The sequence below is a fragment of the Lepisosteus oculatus genome, chromosome 14, assembly GCF_040954835.1.
Source record: "Lepisosteus oculatus isolate fLepOcu1 chromosome 14, fLepOcu1.hap2, whole genome shotgun sequence".
Lineage (NCBI taxonomy): Eukaryota > Metazoa > Chordata > Actinopteri > Semionotiformes > Lepisosteidae > Lepisosteus > Lepisosteus oculatus.
In genome coordinates, this window is record NC_090709.1 from 26,596,822 (window position 1) to 26,622,537 (window position 25,716).

Below are 25,716 nucleotides of genomic sequence, written 5' to 3' on the forward strand. Positions count from 1 at the left end.
TTAGTATTGAATATTTATAGGAAATTTTACCGCTAAAGGGAAATTTTAGTAGCTGAGCATAAAAAGAAGAGGAGCAGAAGAAGGTATATAGATAGATAGAAGGTCATAAATGATATTAATTTAGGAGCATACAGTAGGCTAGTCAAACGTTCTGAGGTCAAATTCTTCCAGGACGACGGCATCGAAAATTTTTGGAGCGCCCTCTCTTTAAAGCCCTTGCCAAATATGAAGACAGTACGTACAGTTATAATTCAAACTGAATTAAAAACTACACATCCCAGTTACCATGGTGGTGCATGTGATCATTGCGTTTAACCAATGAAGGGTGAAAAATCAGTCACATGACTTTGGGGCTGAGTTTCGAAAGCTTAATCTATCAGCAACAAAGCGAAATCTATACGATAGGCTACCTCAAACTGTCAGTTACATGACTGTGTACATCGCTTAAGCCACTCCTATTTGGCATTTTAGTTATGGAGACAGGAAGACGCACCCCCCCTCCCCCTCCCTCTGAGTGCCTGACTTGTCGCCATCTTTAACCGTTCCGTTTCCGAATCACAGTAGGTACACGTACAAAAATTAGGTCATCCCAGATACAATACATATAGATTTTTGTGGTAAGAGGGAGCAAAACATCAGTATTTACCGCTAGTAATTAGTGTGAGATTTATAGTTGAAATCTGAGCCTAAATATTAAGTTAAAATCTCGACAAAACAATGTAGGAAATACGCACACAGAAACACACAGAGAAAATAAATCCTTTCTGACATCTAAAATCAGTTTCGATCAAGGTCTCCAAAATGAACAAGAAAACATTTTCAGAGAGCAATTACGCTATGTTTATTTAGAATAAGTGATTTATGAGCAATTTAATTTCTTATTCGTTTAAAACAGTGAAATGTCAGCTGCAAAAGATCGCACCAGAGACAGCACTATCTCTGCCACTCACAGACGTTCAGGAAAGGGTGAATGAAGTCATGTCAAGTACAATACTTCGGTGATCAATAATAACAGTTGAAGGACAAGAAACAAAAGATAGTGAAAACTGAAGCTTTTTAAGGCTAAAACTAAAATTCGTCCTACAAATTAAGGCAAATATAAATTCAGGACGTTAAAGTGCTAGAGGTGTAAAAAATACAAAAATGCACAAGAGCAAAAAGTTTTAGAAATGGAGCAGGTGTTACTTTGAAATAAGCAAACAGAAAAAAGCCATGACTATACATAGTGCAGAAGAGGGATGCAGGAACACTTGCTTAGATATACAAAAAAATCACAAAAAGTGTATATTACAAAAGAACATGCAAACATGTTCATGAACATGTACGTCCATTTCCCTTTGGGATCAATAAAGTCTTATCCATCTCTACACATGAAACAGAGTGAGGAATCAGAAACTTAGCATGCATAAAAAACAGCAATTCTGTCAGGCGTTCTTGTCCATGGAGAATGGCAAGGTGCAAGGTGCCGGGGCCGGACGGACTCCCCAAGGAATTCTACACCTGCTTCTGGGACACCCTGGCGGCAGATCTGGTGGAAGTGGCGCAGGAGATCTTCCGCCGGGGGAAACTCGGAGACACCATGAGGGAGGGCGTCATCTCCCTGCTCTTCAAGGGAGGAGACGCCGCCGACCTCAAAAACTGGAGGCCGATCACGATGCTCTGCGTGGACGTAAAGATCCTGTCCAAGCTCCTGACCGGCAGACTGAGAACCGCCCTCCCCCACATCATCCACAGCGACCAGACGTGTGGGGTGGAGGGGCGATCCGTCAGCTGGAACCTCCAGCTGACCAGAGACGCCATCGCCTGGGCCGAGGACCGGAACGTGCCCATGATGGTGGTCAGCCTGGACCAGGAGAAAGCCTTCGACAGAGTGAACCACAGCTATCTGTTCAGGGTGCTGGAACGCTTCGGTTTCAGAGAGAGTTTCAGCCGCCGGATTCAGATTCTGTACTCTGACGTGGGCAGCAGAGTGAACGTGAACGGAAACCTGGGGGATTTCATTCCCCAGGAATCCAGAGTACGACAGGGCTGCCCCCTTTCACCCCTTCTCTATGTTCTCTTCACAGAGCCCTTAGCAGAGGCGGTGAAACGGGACCCCGTCATCGACGGCCTGGAGATACCGGGAGGCACGGGGGAAACCCTGAAGATCTACCAGTACGCCGACGACACGACGCTGTTCCTGAGGTCGGACAGGGGGTTGAGGAGGGCCCTGCAGGTCATGGAGCAATACTCCAGAGCCTCGGGGTCGAAGCTCAACCGCCGAAAGAGCAAACTGAAGTTCTTCGGGCCCTGGAAGCACAGGACGACGGCACCGGACGGTCTCGAGCTCTGCATGGAGCCCCTCAGAATACTGGGGGTTTCCTTCCAGAGCCGGGACAACGAGACCAACAACTGGACCGAGAGGATCGCCAGGGTGGCTTCGTCTGGGGCGGCAGGTACGAGTTCATCACGAGAAACCGGATGTGTCAGCCGGTCGAGGAAGGGGGTCGAGATGTCCCACATTTCCCCCTGAAACTCGACTGCATCTTTTACTGCAACCTCTGCCGGGCGCTGCGGGAGCCCATCGGCCACAAGTACCAGTACTTTGTCAGGCTGTGGCTCTCCATCCCGATGAGGCACTTGGTCCAGTGGTCAAACACTGGGCCCAAGGCAGAGAGGCTACCAAAGTTCTACACCCACGCTGTCAAGTGGAGCTCTGTACAAAGAGGTGAGGGGGCATCTGGTCACTGACGAAAGGCTGCAAGTTCCCAGACAAGTCTGGGAAAGGATGCAGCCTAAAGAACTGGACAACGAACTGAAGGACCTCAACTGGATGGCCGTACACAAGAGACTGGCTACCAGAGAGGTCCTCTACAGACACTTGCTTACCAGGAACCCGCATTGCCCCCGGGACACGTGTTTCGTCGAGGAGACTCAGGAGCACGTGTTCTGGAGCTGCCCCTTCGCCAAGGCGGTGTGGGGCAGAATGGACAGCACCATGCAACTCCTGGGGACGGGTTGCGGTGCTCAGTTACCAGTATATTCTGCTGGGGCTGGCACCTACCGGACTGGACAGAGGGACGCAGTTCCTGATATGGCTTCTGCTGACCCTCACAAAAAAAGGCCTGTGGGACGCAAGGAACAATCTCATCCGGCACAACATCGAGTGGGGAGCGAGAGAGCTGGAGGAGAGGATCCTGGCGGACCTCAGGAGAAGGATGAAGCGCGACATTGCTAAATGGGGTTTCCCCACGGCAAAGGAGCGCTGGAAAGGCCTATGGACCCTGTACAGGGATTAATGGTTTACAGCAAACGGTAGGGTTTGGAGGGACTCTCATAATAGCGCAAATCCGCCCACCCTTGCAAAGATTGATAACGGACAATCACCGCCGTTCCGCCGTTGTTTTAATTATGTGAAGTGATGATGTGTGAGATGTTTTCTTTTTGAGATGTGTTTTTTTCAGAATAAAGTATATTTTATAAGAAAAAAAATATGCGAGCTTACTGCCTCCTACGGGCTCTGTATTTGTTAGCGATACAAGACCGGCCGTGGAGAAATGAAGTGAGGAGGGTGTGTACATTAAAAGGCTCATAGCGTCCCTGGAAGGGCTCAAACCACCACCCTTTTTGTTAACAACTGAGCCACAAAGACGCATGTACAACTTAACACTTCTAGGTCTCAGTGAAAGTGATACACTCCGTAAAATTTCCAGAGATTCATTTATTTTAAAAGGAAAATCACTAACAGCGGCCGAGATCTACTGGAGTTTTTTTCATTCTATACTGCGATTTCTGAAGGGTACCCTGTGAAAATACGAGTTTTGACGAGAAGGGATGGACATATAAGGTCAAAAGGCTTGGGGAATTGAACTTTAAGGTGAAGACTGCGGGTTCAGTAGCAGCAGAACCTGATCAGTATCAATTGACTCCGATATACTTTGAAAATGAACTTGGGGATTTAGAGTCAGACGTGCTACCGTTGCACCATGGGGTACTTAATTTAAAAAAATAGAAAAAACAATCAGTGTTCCTGGATCTGTAATTGAGAACAACACCTACACAAGAGCTGCGCATGAAGAATAAAATGTGGTCTGGGAAGAAAAGACTCTTTGGAAGAGCTGCGCTCTTCACAGATTTTTCTTTGTGAAGCTGATTTGTCTCCTTTGGGGAATTCAAAGGCACAGACAGCCGTGACTTCATGGCCCAATGGTAGCGTGTCTGATGCCAGATCAGGAGGCTGTGTGTTCAAATCATGTCGAGGTCAGCTGTTACTTTTTCAGGTTCTGCTGGTCCTGAACACGGAATTCACACCATGCAGTTGAGTTCTATCTGTACACCACATAGATAATCTAAACAAAATAGAGCAGTACAGGACACGCAGTGTGGAGCTCACACAGGCTTACAGTCTCCAGCATTGGAGTGAAGGGGGAAAAAAAGAACTGTTTTTTTTTTAAGTGAAAAGGCACAGTTCACATCTGCTTAACATCACGTCCAACTTTAGAGACAGCTACATCAGATAATGGAATCCCGGAAGTTTCAGATAACTTTTTTTAATACAGGTTCAAGCAAACCTGAAAGTTAATGTGTTTCCGGACACCTTTGTTTTATTAAAAAGTGTCTGAAGCCTGAAAATGTAATTTGAAAAAAAAAACCGCTATTGGACATTAGCAGCTGCTTTTAGTAACGATTTGCTATTTCATGCTGGAAAACAAAGGAAACAGACCCAACGTTTGCTTTCAGGTGCGGTTCATTACATAATATACATTATTACTGAGGAGCTTGAATAAAATTTACACGAGCCAGGTAGAAGTCGAACCTACAATCTTATGATCCGAAACCAGACGCGTTGTTTATTAAACCGGTGGCATTTCACATGACCTGAATTCCCCCATAGGGTGCTCAGCGTCGCTACTAGTTATGCACCGCTCCGTCTAAAATTTCAAAGTGAGAAACATGTGTTTTCTGATTTTTTATGAGTTTTAAAATATAATCTCTTTAAATCAGACAAGGGGTTTATGTTTCGCACTGAAATTCCGATTGACTGAGAATTCAAAGAAAGACTGTTTTCTTCCACAACACCGTATAATTATCACATCCACCAAACTCTCCAGACCTTGCTGGTTGAGCAATTGCTCCGATAAATTAGGTCACGTATCATGTTAAATCATTTCTTCTCAACAGAACATTTCCTGGTGCACGTTTTCTCCATGAAAAAAAAGACATTTTTCCCTTGCACGATTTCTCGTTTTTTATCAAAGCGTACAGAAATAAAAAAGAAGAAGAAATAGTGTCGCAAAAGAACTCTGTCGCCCTTGGGAGATGTCAAACGCATTGGACATGAAAAATGCCGGATAAAAGCCAGTTCTCTTCGTTTCTCAGTGTCGGGGCTGCTATGTAAAAGAGGCAATTTGGTCTGAGAGCAGGCTCAGCGCTTACTGAACGCAGATGTCTCAGAGCGGTGTGTCCAAGTGGCTGTAAAAGGTGATGGGTGTCCTGTCACCGTAGCCTAGTTGGTTAAAGCGCTTCTCTATTAAACAAAAGAACCGAGATTCAAATCCCAGCCGTGTCTTTCTTCCTATCTTGCAGTACAGAACGTACCATTTCGGGCAATCACAAAGGGCTTGATTTCGTTAAATGCATGTGTTCATTTCCTTTCTGGAAAACTTGTTTTTTTTTAAATTCACACAGCTTGCGATAAATGAAATTCAATTCTTTAACAGTGCAGAAGAAATATTACCATCTGGAAAAATAAAAGGTAAGAGATTTTTTGTAACCGAAAACTTCTGATTCGAGAAAAGAACACACCAGTCAGTCTCTGTGGCGCAATCGGTTAGCGCGTTCGGCTGTTAACCGAAAGGTTGGTGGTTCGAGTCCACCCAGGGACGGGGTTCTTTTGCGATGTAAACGTTGTCTTTAGTCGATTGGATTTTTCAGCGAAACCATAACCATTTTAATATTTGCAGGAAATGCGAGTGTTTAACACGTGTCAGGGTCACCGAGAAATGTCCAATAATGCCCAACATTGCAACTCCCCAGAAAACCATATTCACCCAAAACAAATTATCGTCGAATCTTCATTTATACTCCAGTTGAATCCTCTGCTGAAATATTTTAAAAATACAATGCAGGTTTGTTTGAGACTTGACAAGCATTGTTAAGATAGCACTGTGCAGTTGGATTTTGATATTTTGACATATTTACCTTAATTTAAAACAAATACTATACAGTCTATTGTAATTTTAAAATATGTGAGCCGAGGATGCAAAAGGGTGAAAGGGAAAGGTCAGAGGGTATAGTAAAAACGAGGTTAGGATTGGTGGAGGTGGTAGGGGTGTTGATGGTTTTTCTCTGTAGAGGATGATTGAGTTTTTTATCCTTCTCTGAAGTGAGAAATTGGAAGAGTTGGGAGTTGAAGGATCTGATGAGGTTAGTTATAAAAGGAAGTTGATGTGGAGCTGTTAGCTGTAAAACTTCCTAACATCTTTGATGTTGTCATCAAAGATAAACTGCAGTAAGCAAAGATAAAGAAAATTATCTTTGTTTACTGACCTGTCTTTCTCACACCTGAAGAAGGCTCCACGGCCAACATGTTATGTTTCCTTTCTTCTCTTTTCAGCATGGAATAACCTTTTACTTGTTCATTTGCAGCCTACGCATGCTGACACAGCTACTCACCTGATATATAACATTCCTATAATCGCAACTATGAATGTCCACTGTGGGTATTTTTTCCATTATTATTTATTTTGGCATTGAAGCATATTTTATGTAATACCGAAGTGTCATAATCACTGAAAAACATTTTTTCATTTAGAAAGAATTTAAAAAATATAAATCACTATGAATTACATTTAACCTGTTCTGATCTAGGTTTTCTATATACTTTACCATGCCATGTTCAGAATGTCACAACGCAGAAATGCAACAGAAGTTTTGTAATTACAAATCTTCTCTTACCTTAGTGTCAGAATACTAAGATGTTTTGGTAACGAGTAAGGAGGGAAAAAGTAATTCAGCAGAAGGGGTGCTATTTTGTTGACTATAAATCCTCACATGCCATTTTCAGAGGGTCATATTAAAAAAAGGTACAGTAAATTTTCTTATACTTCATGATTTTCATAATTTGTTACATTGTGTCTCACACCTTTGTGTCAGAATTCTGAGATGTTTTTTTCTAAACGGGGGCCATCGCAATACAACAGAAAGAGCAATTAGCTTTTCCCTATGAATTCTCTCATACCATATTCAGAGGGTCATATTTTAAAAATGGTACAGCAACATTTCCTGAAGTTCAGGATTTTGAGAGTCTGTTACATTGTGTCTCACACCTCAGTGGCAGAATTGTGAGACGATTTTATAATCAGGAGGGAGGGTCATAGCAATAAGCAGAAAGTGTCATCACCCTTTGCTCATCCTCCGTTAACCATATATTCTCATATGCCATGTTCTAAATGTCCCATTGTAAACTGCTATAATAACATTTCTTGCAAAATGCAAGATTTTGAGACTTCACGTTTTGCCTTTGTCTTATTTACTTGTTGTCTAACATGCCAGTTTGTGTTATTGTGAGTTTTGAAAATTGGTTTTCGATTTTCTGAAATGTGTTTCATATAAAAATGCAATTTGGATAATCATTACTTACATATTCCCCTTTACTGAGGATATGTGCAGTAATCCACTCGGATTAGTATTTTTAAAAATGACTATAGAGAGCCATCTACAGGCGAAAGGCGGCATAACATCACAGCAGCAGCATTTAAGGTGGAACAAAAAACGCGAATAAGAAACTGGCGAATAAGCAGCCAACTTCAGCCTCGGTAATGCAATAGGATTGGGTGAGGTAGAAAAATATTTCTTCCTCTGAATCCAAACATTTTTGTAGGTGTTCTAGGACTTCTCGCCTCAGATAAAGCTGCCAATACATCACTTATTTCGACTCTATCAATATCAGCAGTGTTATCAGTACTGAGCCCTAAGTGTAGGTCCTGTCATCATATAAAAACTTGAATGTATCGACTGCATTCACCTGAAAAAATCTGATAAAATTGAAAAATACATCGGAAACAAATTTGCTTGTTTTTTTTCAGATCCAGAAGAGAATCATCATGAGACTCAAAACAGACCTGTTAGTAGTATAAAGCGACACCTTTCGTCAAACTTTTGACAGGTACCACGCCCCCTTTTCCAGCCAATGGTAGTCTGCGGTGGTTGGCTGTCCCGCCCCCTTGCCAGCCAATGGCGTGTTGTTATTTGTGCATGTCCCACCCCCTCAGGAGCCAATGGTGTGTCGTTGTTGGAACTCCCGCCTCCCCCCCAGCCGGTCGGTCCGGAGCCTCAGGGTCCCAAAGCCCCAAGGCAGTGCATCCCTCGCTTTAGGTGTGTGAAAGTGTGTATTGGTTTGTAAGGGGACCATGTCTGCCGTGGGGTTGAGTGCGCTCTATTATAACCCTAGGAAATCGGGTAGTTACGGCGGCGCAGGGAGTCTGGTGCGGGCTGCGAGATCCCGGGGTGTGAGCGGCGCTAGCTAGCCGTGGCCGGGTGGCCGAGTGGTTGTCCGGCCAGGCTGCTTATACGCTGCACAAGCTGAGTCTCAAAAGCAGCAGGGGTGCAAGCACACACACACACACTGACTGCGTAAAGTCTCACGGAAAGAATTCGCAGGACAAACACCATGTGAAATGTGAACCGCTTTATTTCAACAGGGGGTTTTCAAACACAGAAACAGCGCAGCAGCACTTTTTACACAAGTTACAGACTCCAGTTTGCAAGTATGTGAAATGTGAACCGCTTTATTTCAAGTGGGGGTTTTCAAACACTGAAACAACGCAGCACACACGCGTTACTGGCTCCTGTTTGCATTCAACAATTAAATGTTGGTGCGGAAAATTAGTTCGGTACACGTAACCACCACCCCAACATTGCTGAGAAACTTTGCGGCATCTGAAAAAGCATTCATAAACCCCTTCCGCTCCCCGTGTCTAAAGCCATGCGAACCACACTGGGCGATCTGATCTAGCAGGGCAAAAAAATTTGCCTGCGTAATCAGCGGGATGGTGTTACCACAGGTTCTGTGCAAAAGACGCTGTATTTTGGAATACACACTGTAGAACCCCCCAGTGTTGTTTTCTGTTTGGGAGTGTTAAAAAACCTTATTTTAAAACTGCTTAGCTTTTAAAGTTAAAAGCGACTGGTCTGTGCGCGGGTCTATAGGCCGTTAACCACGCCGCTTGACCCAGTAGCGCCACCACAGCCGTAAAGGAAACCGGTGTAACAACATGTCCGTGTAACTTGTTCCGTTCACCTGCAGCCCTGTGTGTAAGGATGCACCACATGTGTGGCGTTTTTATCATAGTTATCGTAGTTTTCTGATTTTAACAGTTTAGATTTCATTGATTGTTGTGTTGAAAAGTCTTTTATTTTTAACACCGTGTAGTTTTCTGATTTTGAGATGTGGATTATTGGCGTGGTAATAAAAAATCTTTTATTTTTTCACACAGCCGCTGTATCGACGAGCGGCGAAACAAATGTGGCGGAAACGTTGGACCCTAAGGTGGTGACTGCATCGGAGACGGCTGTTTAGACCCTGACCAAAGCCAGACGTGTCAAGCCTGCGGAGAAAAATCATAACGCGCCTAAAGACTTGGTGTTGGGTGATGTGCTAGATTCAGTGCGCGGTATTACACAGTCACTATCAACGGCGATCAGTAATGAGGTGGCCAAAAAACGAGCTTTAGAGCATCTAAGAGCGGTTTTAGCCGGTGTACAGACCTTGTTTCCAAAACAGATCCAGGTTTTCATCGCTAACCTCTTAGATATAATTTCTACAGAAGATGCCGCTCTAAGCTCAGGATTTCAGACCATGATGATGATATTTCATGCTTCATTGGTGCAAAACCCCGGTGATAAATGACTAAACATGCGGTCTAAAAAGTGTTTAAAAGACCGAGCACTTGCCAACAGCAAGCATTTGTACATAAATAAAAGAATTAAACTGGCAAAAGCATGTTTGTTGCGTCGTCAAAGATTCAGAGAGAGGCATCAGATTTCCCAAGGGCCGCCCGAACCACACAATGAGAATGCCGTGGTAGAAAATAACTTAAGGCCCGAGGTTGTTGTAGCAGAACAGGATGTCGGTAACCGAGAACCGGTTGTACTGAACGATCTGAATCAGGTTAGTGGCGGTGCAGGGGCGAATAGAGACCCCTTAGTTTTCCTGGAGCGTATACATAGTTATAACAGGTCTTATAATAATTTTAGAGCAACAGAGCACCATGAAGAATTTCGTTTTGTTAATCTCGACAGAATAACCTCGTATGTACAGGCTATAGACGCTGTGCATGGTGCAGTCCAGAGAATATTGGATGAACTTTCTCCAAACATCGGGGCAAATGATTTTGTATAGCTGCGTTTGACTGCGGGTGGTTTTAACAAGCCCTTGTTCTCACGCAGGAGACATCCCGGAGAATTAAATGCTGCCGATTTTTTAAGCCACATCTCGGACCTCTTACAGAGCCACACAGAGGTTCTCACCGATGACAGCCACCGCTTAGTGGTGACGATAGTTAGGAATATGCAGGGGGGTGCCCGCCGAAGATTTAAATCCGTTCTGTACAGCCGGGTAATTGCTCAGAAAAAAGCGCACCTTATCGACTTACATTACACGGACGGTAATCTGTGTTTCGCCGGGTGTGTGTACGGTTTGTTGAATGAGGGTTGTACCGATGGGGAAATGTTACAGGGCGCTAAACGAATGCACAAAGAGTTGGGTTTTCCAGAGAATCGGAAAATTAGTTTGTCAGACATTACCGCTTTTGAAAAACATTTAAAGGTGGTCATTAAAATTTTGTACCACGACCAGGGTGATTGGAAATATTTTACAACGTGGCCCACACCACCAAATTTCTAAAATACTTTTTGTTCTACTGCATGAAGAGCATTTTTATGGGGTTTTAAATATTAAAGCTTTTGTGGGGGCGGCGTATTTTTGCACTAACTGCCATGCGGCGTATAGCCACAAGAACGCACATGCCTGTGTTAAAGCTTGTAAAACCTGTTTAGATCCCCACTGTTGCAAAATTGATGCCGAAATTCAGAATTGCCCGGCCTGTAAGGTCTTTTGTCGTAGCTCTCAGTGTTTGGCGAGACACTTGCGGAATGCTGCGACGGGTGTGAGTAAGTGTGAGCGCAGGGTCTTTTGTGAGAAATGTGGGGTTTATAACCTCGCAAGTCCCAAATGTAAAGAGAAACTGCTCGCGTTGTAACAACGTGATCGACACCCTAGACACACATTTGTGCTACATACCGCCTTTGGACAACCCCTAAATTTCAAACAAGTACATTTTTTTCGACTTTGAATGCAAGCAAGAAACGGGGACACACATACCAAATTACGTCCACGCCCTTCATATTGACAATAAACGAAGCTGGGAATTTTATGGTGAAACTTGTCTAAAGGATTTTGTGTGTAAATTTATTGATAGACGTTTTGAAAACCATACGTTCATATCGCACAATGGCAAGGGATATGACAATTACCTAGTAATCAGACAGTTGTTAGCTGAAAAGATGGACGTTGAACTAATTAATCAGGGTGGCAAGATAATGTGTATGACTGTAAAAAGCTCTGAACATCAGATTTGTCGATTCTTTAAACGTTCTACCTATGAAATTAAGCAAACTGCCGGCCGCCATGGGGTTCCCTGGGGCTAAGGGGAATTTTCCACACTTGATGAACACTTCAGAAAACCAAAATTATGTCGGACCGATGCCGCCGCCAGAACTTTACGGCGTTAACTACGTGCTGCCGAGCAAGAAAGCCGAGTTTTTGGTTTGGTAAGAACAATGCAGGGGAAGTGTGTTTAACTTACAGAGAGTTGAAACGTTACTGCCAGTTGGATGTGGCAATTCTAAGAGAAGGCTGTATCAGGTTTCGGGACGAGGTCATGAATATGACCAGACAGACACGCGTGACTGAGTCAGGGGCCGCCTGCGTTGTGTGCATCGACCCCTTTCAGTTTGTGACCATCGCTAGTGTCTGCATGGCTATGTTCAGACTTATGTTTTTACAGGAAGAGACGATTGCGTTGCTACCCCATGAAAATTACCACCGGCAGCAAAAATGATTTTCTACACCCAGCATTCAATGGCTTATGTACATCGAACACACAGAGCCCGTTAAAATCCAACACGCGTTAACCACGGCCGGTGAGTTCAAGGTTGGCCCATATTTTGTGGATGGTTATGCTGTAATTGACGGAGTGCCGACAGCCTTTGAGTTCAACGGTTGTTTTTTTCACGGTTGTAGCGTTTGTTATTGTGAAAACGATTTTAATCCGCTGACAAACACTACTTTTGGTTGGTTGTACAGAAAGACGATGGTTAAAATTAATTTTCTCAAATGAGGTTTTAACGTGCGTGTTTCGTGGGAGCAAGAGTTCAGAGACATGCTTGTTGAAAATGGAGACTTGGGTAAATTTCTAACAGCTGCGCAGTTACCAGAGCCTCTGCAACCGCATGAGTCGCTTTTTGGGGGGAGAACAAATGCGATTTGTTTGTATTACACAGCGCAGCCCGGTGAAAAAATTCATTACTATGATTTCACCAGTCTGTATCCGTGAACAAAACTAAAAAATAAAAAATACCCACTGGGGCACCCCCGAATAATATATAACAACTTTGGAGATTTAAAACGGTATTTCGGTTTAGTGAAGGTGAAAGTTTACCCACCCAGACGTTTGTACTTTCCAGTTCTTCCAACCAAAATTGACAAAAAACTGTCAACACTGTCGTACATGTGGTGAAACAAAACAGACCACCCCCTGTGAGCACAGTGATGAAGATCGCGCCTTGACTGGTGTCTGGTGCACCCCGGAATTACAGATGGCCTTAGATCTGGGGTATAGAGTGTGTAAAATGTACGAAATTAGGCATTTCGAAAAGGCCTCACACGATCTTTTTACCGACTACATCAAACTGCATCTGAAAGGGAAACAGGGAGCTTCGGGGTTTCCAGAGTGGTGTACGGATGTTGCGAAACAACAAAGATATATCAGCGAATATTATGAAAAAGAGGGTGTCCGGCTGGACCCCGGCAACATTAAAAAGAATCCGGCCAAAAGACAGCTTTCAAAAATTGCCTTGAACAGTTTGTGGGGGGAAGTACAGACAAAGAGACAATTTACCACAGACCACCATTGTGAGAAACCCCGATTAATTGTTCAGGTACTTATTTACGCCATATCATGAGCTGACCAGCGAAATCGATGCTGGACAACACATCAAGTTTGTATCAACAGGGCCCAAGTCGTATGGGTACAAGCTGTCTGGTGGGAAAGCCTGTTCACATTGAGCGTAATAATGGTGAAAATGTTAACTTTGAGAGTCTGCGGGACTTGGTTTTTGACTATGGCGTTAACCCTTATGCTGAGTGCCGGGAATTTAAACATTTCTATTCAACAGCCGATGATCGTGCGTGTTAAAAAGGATTGGCACATTGAGAGCCGGACCTTAAAGAAAACCCAAAAGGTGGTGTACGACAAGCGGGTGCTGCAAGAAAATTTGACATCATTGCCCTACGGATATTAACACGATGGATGTCAGGTTAAAACACCCTTTTTCAAGCATTTTGTCCAGACCCTCGAATTGCGGTAAAAGTTATTTTATAAAACAGCTCTTGGAGAACGGTGATACCGTTATGACTCGTAAACCCGAAAACATAGTCTGGTGTTACAGCTGCTGGCAACCTCTATCCGCTGAGTTGCTTGTGAAATTTCCATACATTCAGTTTATAGAAGGACTACCGACGTCGTTTTCCGACGACCAGCTACTGCCACCGGGTAGAGTAAATTTGATTATAGTTGATGATTTGATGGAGTCTGCGTGTGAAAATAATGAGATAGAAAAAGCTTTAACCAAATACGTACACCACCGAAACCTCAGCATCATGTATATGATCATGTATATCATCCAAAATGTGTTTTGTCAAAGCCGGAAAAGTAGAACCGTAGCGTTAGATACAAATTCCATGGTGCTGTTTAAAAACCCTAGAGATAAACTACAGATTATAACCCTGTCCCGGCAGATGTACCCTGGTAAAGCCAAATTTTATTTGGAAGCGTTCAATGACGCTACTAAAAAACCTTTCGGTTACTTGTTGGTGGATTTAAATGCCGACACCCCAGAAGACTATCGCTTGCGAACAAGTCTTTCCCCCCCAGATGTACCCACGTCTTATGTATTTAAAAAAAAAAATTAAAGTCAGTGATCTTGCAACCATAGACTCAGTAAAAAAAAAACACATTCGGTCCGTCGACATGTCTTCACGAGTTCAGTGAAACCTGACTCTTACATTTTCTGGTGAAAGCCAGCCCCAGTCAGCGGAAACCTATTCTCTGTGGGGCTTCAGGTGATCTTGTACAGGCAATAGCTAAAATCACCTTGAACACCTTGAAAGGGAACATACCGTTATCTGCTTAGCAGTTTGGGACCCTGAAGAGAAAGCATAAGCTTTTAAAGACTGTCAAAAGGGTCTTCCCAGTGGGCATTGATTCGTCGAATATACGTATATTTACGGCAAAATTACGTCTATACGTATATATACGTCGCCAAACCATCGTTGAACTCACTGTAGTCTCTCATGTTCACCAAGTCGGCCTGCCACTGCCAGTCCATTTCAGGTACCAGCATCCTGTTTCTCTTAAAGCTCACACGCCGCCACACGTGGCGCTCACACCTGGGGAAGTCATGGCCCTCAACAGACTCCCCACGCTGCCGTAACTCCCCGCTTCCTTAGGGTTATAATAGAGCGCGCTCAACCCCGTGGCAGACATGATCGCCTTCCAACCCTCGTCACTAATATGTGCTTTTTCGAGGGGAATGCGGTGGCGGGTATTTGGACCTTGAGGCTCAGGACTGCTCAGTGGGGGAAGGCGGGACATCCGCTCCACAATGACACACCATTGGCTCGGGTGGAGGGAGGGACAGCTGACCATAACAACACACCATTGGTTGAAAAGGGGGCTGGACATCCGCCCACCACAGCCTCCCATTGGCTGAAAAAGGGGGCATGGTATCTGTCAAAAAGTTTGACGAAAGGCGTCGCTTTATACTACTTACAGGTCTTACTTAATATTATTTTGATTAAAAATAGTATTTTAATAAGCAATAAATGGCACATAAAATAGTTTGAAAGAGAAGACCACATAAAATCAACTACAAATGTGGGAACTTGTAAGATTATAAATTGCATGTAGCACATTAGCAACACTACAGTAATGCTAATATAACAATAGTATAAGAAAATCCTGATCCAATTCCTTTCAAATGTTGATACAAAATGTGAATGACTTCAGAAGTGGGTATTGGGTCTCCTGATGGAGATCAGAGATGAACTGAGATGTGTGGGAAGGTGTACAGAACCGTTAGACTCCCAGTTCCACATCAAGAGGCTGAGCACAATGGATGAGTTCTGTACACACGAGTGAGTCCTTGCTGCTGGTATGATATTACTGTATATTCTCTCTGGTGTAGAAAATATTCACTAGTATTCTAGGTTACAGATGGGTCATAATTTGACAGCCTACATTTGATTAATAGGATCCATCTCTGGCATACTTTCTTATTTTTAGTTTATAATGTATAATATTACTTATCTTTTAATGCCAAAATAAAGTGTTTTACATAATGTTCTATGTTCTAAAACGTTACTACAATTTAACTTTGAAATATGGTGACTTTGTATTCTAAGCAAATACTGCAGAAAAGTGCAGTTAATATGTAAAAATGTGTTAGTTCCATTGAGTAGTCATGGGTAATGTGTATGTCTGATTAGTTGATTGATGAAGATCCAGTAGTAAAAAAACTTCTAATATTATTTCAAATATATTATTTCCAAATAAACCAACTTTGGAGAGTAGGTGGCAGTGATGTCAGAGGGAGTGTTCACAGTGTTGTCAAGGTATTGCTTATTGATTTTTAAGATGTTTTTACATTACATTTTTACTTTGATCAAGTTAAAATATGCACAAAATTTAGTTTATAGATACCTATGTGCTAAGCACTGAATTTGCAAGGTGTAAAGCTGCAAAACTGTCTTTTAAAGTATAAGGATTACAGTAGTACATTTGATCCTAAATATTTGAGTAAAAAAACATTGACTGGAAACTCACTTGAAAAACATCTAAGCTCAGTGAGAATTTGTTTTTCAGACAAATGACAAATGAACTGATGATGGAATTCAACTTCGCTGGCATAAACTGGAAAGATCAACGACAAAAGAGGGGCCTGGGAGAGACAAATCTTTATAGAGTAATTAAAGGTACTCTTATTTTATGTTGTACTTTCAAACTTTGGGTACTCTTTAATTAGGACAGACTATTGGTCCATTATTATGATGCAAGCTAAACTTAATACACTGATTAAGCTTTGAGCTTAGTAAACCTTAATGGTTCTTTCTTGAGATTAATCATAATTTATTTGAGTACTAATATTATAAAATTTTCTCCTAGCTGCAGTGCTGAAGTCCCACCCAACAACAACAGAAAATGAAATAAAGGAGCACAAAATGCTTTGTTTGAAGATTGCGTACGCAAGGCAGGGGGCCTGGAAGTATGGACACTGAAAATGATAAGTTGCTGGTTCTAACTGTTAGGACAATAAGAGAGGGCTTTGCAAATGGTGAACAGTAAAAATTGGTCTTAACTTCACATTGTAATCATATTTTCTTGGAAATATAGAAGTTATACGTTTCAAAATTTACATCTGAATTGAAATGTGTTTTTGACTTAAATATTAGCATGTTCAGGTAATTAGTTTGTGTTTGTCTTTACTATTTATATTGCCATGTTACAAGAATTTGTAGCTAAAGTTCACTAGTTGTGTCTTTTTATAATTAGCCTTTGTTGATTACAATATTGTATATCATGTATAATTTGAACTACATATTTTTCAGGTGTTTGATTATTCTGAAAATTAACAAATTCCTACACTAAGTCATTGGCTTGATTTATGCCTTGATTTAAAATCTCTTTGATGTATAATAGTCCTCTAAAGTTATCTGTATAATAGAACTCCAACCATTTATATATAATGAACATATAATCATAGATGTATAATTGACGTATAACAATATACGTATATTAGAATTTCATTCTAGACAAATTACGGACCACATTTATACGTCTAAGGTATTCGTTTAATAGACTTATATTCTACATCTTTTGCCCTCTGGGCCAATTGCTGTTCATGAGCTCCTAGATCCACTTGTTCCCAGTGGAACCAGCCTGGAGCAGCAGAACAGAGGTTTTGTTTCATTATATTGTCTGCCATTGTAAAACAAGTTATCCCTTAGGGATAAAAACTCTCTCTCGAGTCATGTGTATCTCCTGTATTTGCCCCATATTCCCAGGGCTCATCTCTCAGCTGAGTGATCAATAGCTGAACTCCACATTGGGGTACAACAGAGCCTGCTGTGGAATTGGGCAGGGGAGGGCCGGTTGTGCTCCTGAACTAGTCCCCTCCTCTCCTACTCTCGTATTTGAATCACAGTCTATAAACTCCAGCCCTATTGCTTTTTTATTTATTTTGTTTAAAAAACAGCTCTGGTGAGTTATGTATTTAACAATAACATTTCACAAATCTATCCAAAACAATTCTGGTACAATTCTTTTTTTACTCGAAGGTCTTTAGCTTAGTGGGCAAGACCTGGGTTCGAGCCTATACAGTGAGGCATGAACTAGGGTGGGAGTGGCAGGGGTACAAGCCCTAGAAACCAAATCCCTTACAATAAGAGAAGGGCAGACAGTTAAATGGGGATAATTTCGAAGTTGCAAATATGAGATACCATAGCACGGTTTTTTTCACTCCCTGGTGAGACGGGCTTCCATAGTTATGTGTATTCTTGATATATCAGAAGGGGGCACTCTTCTCTTTACCGCACGTAGTCCCGAATACCGTGTATGGAGTTTGCGTGAGTGAGGTCAGTAACGAGCTTGATCAGACCCAATCTACTGCTTTCATCCAAAACAGCCCTTTATTTGGGCTTCAAACACTTAACAACATTGACATATTTAGACAATGTCTGCCTGGAATTTCCTCCCCCTTAAACATTTGTTATATCTCTGCAGCAGAACATAGCAGGAGCCTGGTTCAGGTCTTAAATTGAAGCTAGCCCCCTTGGCTTTGAGTGTGAATAGTCAAATTTCTTAATGTGCCCACTCAGCAGACAAACATATGAAAAAAAAACAGCTGGTGAACATGTTTTTTTGGTCTTCAGAGGTCATATTTTTCAACTATATGCATGTCAAGGGCCTGGGAATGATTTGAAAACCTTGTTCTAGGTAACTACTAGATTGGATAAAAATCTGGGACAAATTGATCAATTAGAAAAAATTCTACATCATGTTTTGTGAAGACTGGACCTGGAATGACATTAATAAATTAATACAAAATCATGAAAATAAGAATAAAAACCATTGCAATTGCTATAAAAACCTTTAGACACTGCTAGAGAGCCTTTATCTGCTGTTATGCAATGAAAACAAAACCTCAGTTAACTTCTGGTGTGGAAAAAAAGGAGCACTGATAAGAAACTGATACTGACACGCTGGGCTGGCCAGGTGTTTTTATTGGGATTCTGCTAGTTCATTAATTTATTGGTTTATTGCATAGTAGTGTCATGTCTGTGGAAACAAACTTTATGGTTTTGTTGTGGTGATATTGGAGAATACGTGCATGTGAGAAAATTTGTAGAGCGGTTTCAAACAAACGTTATCTCAAATATAAAAAGTGTCACCTGGGGAGACAGGAGTACCTCCCCCGGTGACCTCGATACGGACTACCTCCACCTGTTACCCCTCACACTCAATGTTTCAGAAAAAGGGTTTTAATTTAAGCTTTGCCCAGCAGTGTTTGAGCAGAGAAAAGAAACAGAAGCGGTATTCGCGCCGGTCTAGCACAGTAACCACTAACTCAAATAATTCAATAATAATAATAACAATTATAATACTAATAATAGCGAAAGAACACCGACTTCTTCTTAAAAAAAACTATTAACATAGTGCGTCTCCAACACTGGCTGGAGACTCTGTGTGTCCGGGCTCAGCGGTTATATAGGACAGGACTCGGCGAGCTGCAGGTGAAACTCATTGCTCTGCGCTCCCCGTGCGGAATGCGCGTCTCCTCCCTCCAGACTCGTCACACCGCCTTCATACTCTTCAGCGGGGGAAAAAAAACAACAAACTCACCTTTACTGTCTTCATACATGCCTCTTAAATCCCAGAGTCAGTACTGGGTTTCTCTGTTCGAGGTTACAAGCAGAAACAATAAAAGTGCTGAAAGCAGGAAGTTATTTTTGCTCGTAGGCATAAACGTGTAAAAATACATTTTCTGATTCCTAAAACCTAATAAAATCCACGTACAGTAAGTCTCCCTTTTGTTCCCAACGCACATAACTGAATATAAACCAGTCAAGTTCAGGTATTTTTCTGCTGAATATGAATACACTAGTTCTGGCGCAGCTGTTACAACAAAGATACTTACGAACTATTTTTTTCATACGAGCTACTGCCGTTTTAAAATGGAATATTTTTTCAATTCGCTAAATCACACGAAACACCAACAACACTCATCGTAAGCATCTGACCAATCACATTCCTGAATTTTAAAAGTATTTAGTATTTATTTTAACTTGTTTTTTTAAAAAATATACACCTGTTTTACATATTCTTGCCATTTTTGGCATATTGTAAGTGGTTTGTAACTTCAAATTGATAATTCCTGATCTTTATAACTGTATCATTTCTTTTTACCTTGTTTTAATATGTTTTAATTATTTTTGCATTTTATAGAACTTTTTAATATATTGTGAGCATTTTAGCAAAATTTTTAAATAGGACTATCAATGCTCCTGACTTTTAAACCTGTATTTATTCTGACATTATTCTCTCCAACTGCAGATGAGGAGGGATGCATTTGATTTTTAAATTGGTTGATTTTGGGGGAAAATGTACATTAATTTCTTTGTACGTATCAACAGTGGGAAACTTGGCATTTTGGGATGAATTGCAATCTTTACTGCAAGGCCCTGAGACTGATATAGAAATGATGTGAGATTTAAATGACACGTTTGATAAATCAGACAGGCACAGTACAACATCTAAAATGGCAGAACCCTCTAAAGTACTGAAATATTTTAGGCACATTCATAATCTACAAGATGTTTTGTGGTTACTGTGTCCTGCTACCCTTTCATATTTTTTAGTGTGCATGAATGTGTCCCACTTCTTTTACTAGTTTTTAAGGAAGATTCTGAAATATCTGATTACGAGATCAAGCCAGAAAAAAAATGATGACAATTAGTAGGAAGAAAGATACAATGTATTGACAATGTAATATGCTTTAAAGGATTAAAAGGAAAATAAATACTTTATCTATGCAAACTAATTCAACTGAACTCCTCTAAACACTATAGCCCGAAGAATTGCCGAAGCACAATGTATCACTTTGGGTGACACTAAAGGAAGAGGAACACAACACTCAAAACCACAAACAACTTATTTTCAACAGCAAAAATATGCTTGAAAATATTTGACAAAAAAAAGAAACCTTACACGCATGGAAACCAATATTTATCTGCTAGGGTAGAATGCAGCAGAGAACAGTAGGGCAGAAGGTTAGTGTAACTCTATAGTGCATCACAGAGGCTGGTCTCTTCCCCTCATTATGCAGGCTGACTTGTTCACAGTGAACTGTCCTCCAGCGATCCTCCTCGTCAGCTGCAATCACTGACATCAGACATGATGTTAATACTCTGACAGCACTTTGGCTGATTTAGTTAATGCGTTTTCCTATTAAACAGGAGATCTTGAGTTCAAATCCCAGTGGTGCCTCTCTTCCTGTCTTGTCTTATAGAATGTATCACTATGGATGATCACGTGCGGCTTGATTTTGTTAAATGCAAGTTTTCATTTTCTTTCTAGAACAACTTGCTTTTCATGAAATTCATACAGCTTGCGAAAGATGAAACACAGATCTTGCTTATCAGTGCAAAACAAATATTACAGGCCGGCAAGAATAAAGTCTTTTTTTTTTACCAAAAGCTTGCAAATGGAGAAAAGGGTTGCACGTGAGTCTCTGGGAGCTGTTAATTGAAAGGTTAGTGGTTCGAGCCCATTTCTCATTATTCTACTTAATTGGATTCCTTAGTAAAACCTTAATCCACTTGATATTTGCAGGAAATGCAGTTGTTTTGTGTGTCAAACTACAAGTAAACAAGTGAGTACATTAGTCATTATCACTGGGAATGACCAGTCATGGCCAGCATTCAAGGGAATCATATTCAGCCATGGACTTTGACCTTCAAATGGCTGGCGGGAGAATTCATTTATACTCTCGTTGCACCCTTAGTTAAAATATTTAAAATTACAATACAGATTTGTTGGAGAACTTGAAAAGCAAAAAAGACAGTTGGACAGCATGATTATGTTAGGACTGTACATTTGTATTTCAATACTTTTGTATATTTATCTTAATTTTAATATAGATGTAACCATAAATGCTGTTCTATATATATATAAAGATTGTTGTATTTTATAATATTTTAGCAGAGGGCACAAGGGGGTCTATTATACCTTGCGAAACATCCAAGACAACTATAATAGAGGCTCATATTTTTTTTAAAAAGTGCTTTAAAAGAAAACCAAAATTTGTATGATATCATCCCTTAATACCGACGTTCAGTTGAAGGATTTGAAGAAGCAACACAGATAGGTGAGTACATTGATTTTGGACCCATGTTTGCATCTGAATAATCTTTCCTCCTGGAAAGAATTAAAAACAGGTCTGTTTTGAGTCTCATGATGAGTCTCTTCTGGATCTGTAAATTTGTTTCCGATGTATTTTTCAATTTTATCAGATTTTTTCAGGTGAATGCAGTTGATACGTTCAAGTTTTTCTATGATGACAGGACCCACACTTAGGGCTCAGTACTGATAACACTGCTGATATTGATGGAGTAGAAATAAGTGATGTATTGGCAGCTTTATCTGAAACGAGAAGTCCTAGAACACCTACAAAAATGTTAGGATTCAGAGGAAGAAATATTTTTCTACCTCACCCAATCCTATTGTATTAACGAGGCTGAAGTTGGCTGCTTATTCGCCAGCTTCTTATTCGCGTTTTTCGTTCCAGTGCTGCTGCTGTGATGTTATGCCGCCTTTCGCCTGTAGATGGCTCTCTATAGTCATTTTTAAAAATACTAATCCGAGTGGATTACTGCACATATCCTCAGTAAAGGGGAATATGTAAGTAATGATTATCCAAATTGCATTTTTGTATGAAACACATTTCAGAAAATCGAAAACCAATTTTCAAAACTCACAATAACACAAACTGGCATGTTAGACAACAAGTAAATAAGACAAAGGCAAAACGTGAATTCTCAAAGTCTTAAAATCTTGCATTTTGCAAGAAATGTTATTATAGCAGTTTACAATGGGACATTTAGAACATGGCATATGAGAATATATGGTTAACGGAGGATGAGCAAAGGGTGATGACACTTTCTGCGTATTGCTATGACCCTCCCTCCTGATTATAAAATTGTCTCACAATTCTGCCAATGAGGTGTGAGACACAATGTAACAGACTCTCAAAATCCTGAACTTCAGGAAATGTTGCTGTACCATTTTTAAGATATGACCTTCTGAATATGGCATGAGAGAATTCATAGGGAAAAGCTAATTGCTCTTTCTGTTGTATTGCGATGGCCCCTGTTTAAAAAAAAAACATCTCAGTATTCTGACACAAAGGTGTGAGACACAATGTAACAAATTATGAAAATCATGAACTATAAGAAAATTTACTGTACCTTTTTTTAATATGACCCTCTGAACATGGCATGTGAGGATTTATAGTCAACAAAATAGCACCCCTTCTGCTGAATTACTTTTTCCCTCCTTCCTCATTACCAAAACACTGACACTAAGGTAAGAGAGACAAAATCACTCACCACGAACATTTGTAATGACAAAACTTCACTGTTGCATTTCTGCGTTGTGACATTCTGAACATGGCATGTTAAAGTATATAGAAAACCTAGATCAGAACAGGCTAAATGTAATTCATAGTGATTTATATTTTTTTAATTCTTTCTAAATGAAAAAATATGTTTTTCAGTGATTATGACACTTCTGTATTACATAAAATATGCTTCAATGCCAAAATAAATAATAATGGAAAAAATACCCACATTGGACATTCATAGTTGTGATTATAGGAATGTTATATATCAGGTGGGTAGCTGTGTCAGCATGCGTAGGCTGCAAAGGAAAAAGTAAAGGATTATTCCATGCTGAAAAGAGAAGAAAGGAAACATAACGTGTTGGCCGTAGAGCCTTCTTCAGGTGTGAGAAAGACAGGGCAGTAAGCAAAGATAATTTCCTTTATCTTTGCTTACTGCAGTTTAAAGACGTTAGGAAGTTTTACGGCTAACAGCTCCACATCAACTTCCTTTTATAACTAACCTCATCAGATCCCTCAACTCCCAACTCTTCCAATTTCTCACTTCAGAGAAGGATAAAAAACTCAATCATCCTCTACAGAGAAAAACCATCAACACCCCTACCACCTCCACCAATCCTAACCTTGTTTTTACTATACCTTCTGACCTTTCCCTTTCACCCCTTTGCATCCTCGGCTAATTTATTTTAAAATTACAATAGACTGTATAGTATTTATGTTTAAAATTAAGGTAAATATGTCAAAATATCAAAATCCAACTGCACAGTGCTATCGTAACAATGCTTGTCAAGTTCTCAAACAAACCTGCATTGTATTTTTAAAATATTTCAGCAGAGGATTCAACTGGAGTATAAATGAAGATTCAACGATAATTTTTTTTGAGTGAATATGGTTTTCTGGGGAGTTGCAATGTTGGGCATTATTGGACATTTCCCGGTGACCCTGACACGTGTTAAACACTCGCATTTCCTGCAAATATTAAAATGGTTATGGTTTCGCCGAGAAATCCAATTGATTTCAGACAACATTTACATTGCAGAAGAATCCTATCGCTGGGTGGACTCGAACCACCAACCTTTCAGTTAACAGCCGAACGCGCTAACCGATTGCGCCACAGAGACTGACTGGCGGATTCTTCTATCGAATCACAAGTTTTCGGTTAAAAAATAATAATCTTACCGTTTATTTTGCCAGCCGGTAATATTTCTTCTGCACTGATAACCAAGAATTGAATTTCATTTTTCGCAAGCTGTGTGAATTTCATCAAAAACGGAAAAAAAGTTTTCCAGAAAGAAAATGAACACCTGCATTTAACGAAATTAAGCCCTTTGTGATTGCCCGAAATGATACGTTCTGTACTACAAGATAGGAAGAAAGACACGGCTGGGATTTGAATCTCGGTTCTTTTGGTTAATAGAGAAGCGCTTTATCCAACTAGGCTACGGTGACAGGACACCCATCACCTTTTACAGCCACTTGGACACACCGCTCTGAGACATCTGCGTTCAGTAAGCGCTGAACCTGCGCTCAGAGCAAATTGCCTCTTTTACATAGCAGCCCCGACACTGAGAAACGAAGAGAACTGGCTTTTATCTGGCATTTTCATGTCCAATGCGTTTGACATCTCCCAAGGGCGACAGAGTTCTTTTGCGACACTATTTCTTCTTCTTTTTTATTTCTGTACGCTTTGATAAAAAACGAGAAATCGTGCAAGGGAAAAATGTCTTTTTTTTTCATAGAGAAAACGTGCACCAGGAAATGTTGTGTTGAGAAGAAATGATTTAACATGATACGTGACCTAATTTATCAGAGCAATTGCTCACCCAGCAAGGTCTGGAGAGGTTGGGGAGTCTGGTGGATGTGATAATTATACGGTGTTGTGGAAGAAAACAGTCTTTCTTTGAATTCTCAGTCAATCGGAATTTCAGTGCGAAACATAAACCCCTTGTCTGATTTAAAGAGATTATATTTTAAAACTCATAAAAAATCAGAAAAAGAGAAGGCGCTGAGCACACTATGGGGAAATTCAAGTCATGTGAAATGCCAGCGGTTTAATAAACAACGCGTCTGATTTCGGATCATAAGATTATAGGTTCGACTTCTACCTGGCTCGTGTAAATTTTATTATAGCTCCTCAGTAATAGATGTATATTATGTAATGAACCGCACCTGAAAGCAAACGTTGGGTCTGTTTCCTTTGTTTTCCAGCATGAAATAGCAAATCGTTACAAAAAGCACCTGCTAATGTCCAACAGCGGTTTTTTTTTTTCAAATTACATTTTCAGGCTTCAGACACTTTTTAATAAAACAAAAGTGTCCGGAAACTCATTAACTTTCAGGTTTGCTTGAACCTGTATTAAAAAAAAAGTTATCTGAAACTTCTGTGATTCCATTATCTGATGTAGCTGTCTCTAAAGTTGGACGTGATGTTAAGCAGATGTGAACTGTGCCTTTTCTCTTAAAAAAAAAACAAAGTTCTTTTTTTCCTCCTCACTCCAATGCTGGGGACTGTAAGCCTGTGTGAGCTCCACACTGCGTGTCCTGTACTGCTCTATTTTGTTTAGATTATCTATGTGGTGTACAGATAGAACTCAACTGCATTGTGTGAATTCCGTGTTCAGGACCAGCAGAACCTGAAAAAGTAACAGCTGACCTCGACGTGATTTGAACACGCAGCCTTCTGATCTGGAGTCAGACGCGCTACCGTTGCGCCACGAAGTC

General features: G+C 40.9%; 2 non-coding genes across 2 annotated transcripts; one reads left to right on the forward strand and one right to left on the reverse strand.

The window, feature by feature from the left end:
• Positions 1 to 5,790: 5,790 nt before the first annotated feature.
• trnan-guu (transfer RNA asparagine (anticodon GUU)) lies at positions 5,791 to 5,864 on the forward strand. The gene has a single exon. It is a non-coding gene; the product is annotated as a tRNA-Asn (tRNA).
• A 19,780-nt stretch (positions 5,865 to 25,644) lies between these two features.
• On the reverse strand, positions 25,645 to 25,716 carry trnaw-cca (transfer RNA tryptophan (anticodon CCA)). Its single transcript has one exon. It is a non-coding gene; the product is annotated as a tRNA-Trp (tRNA).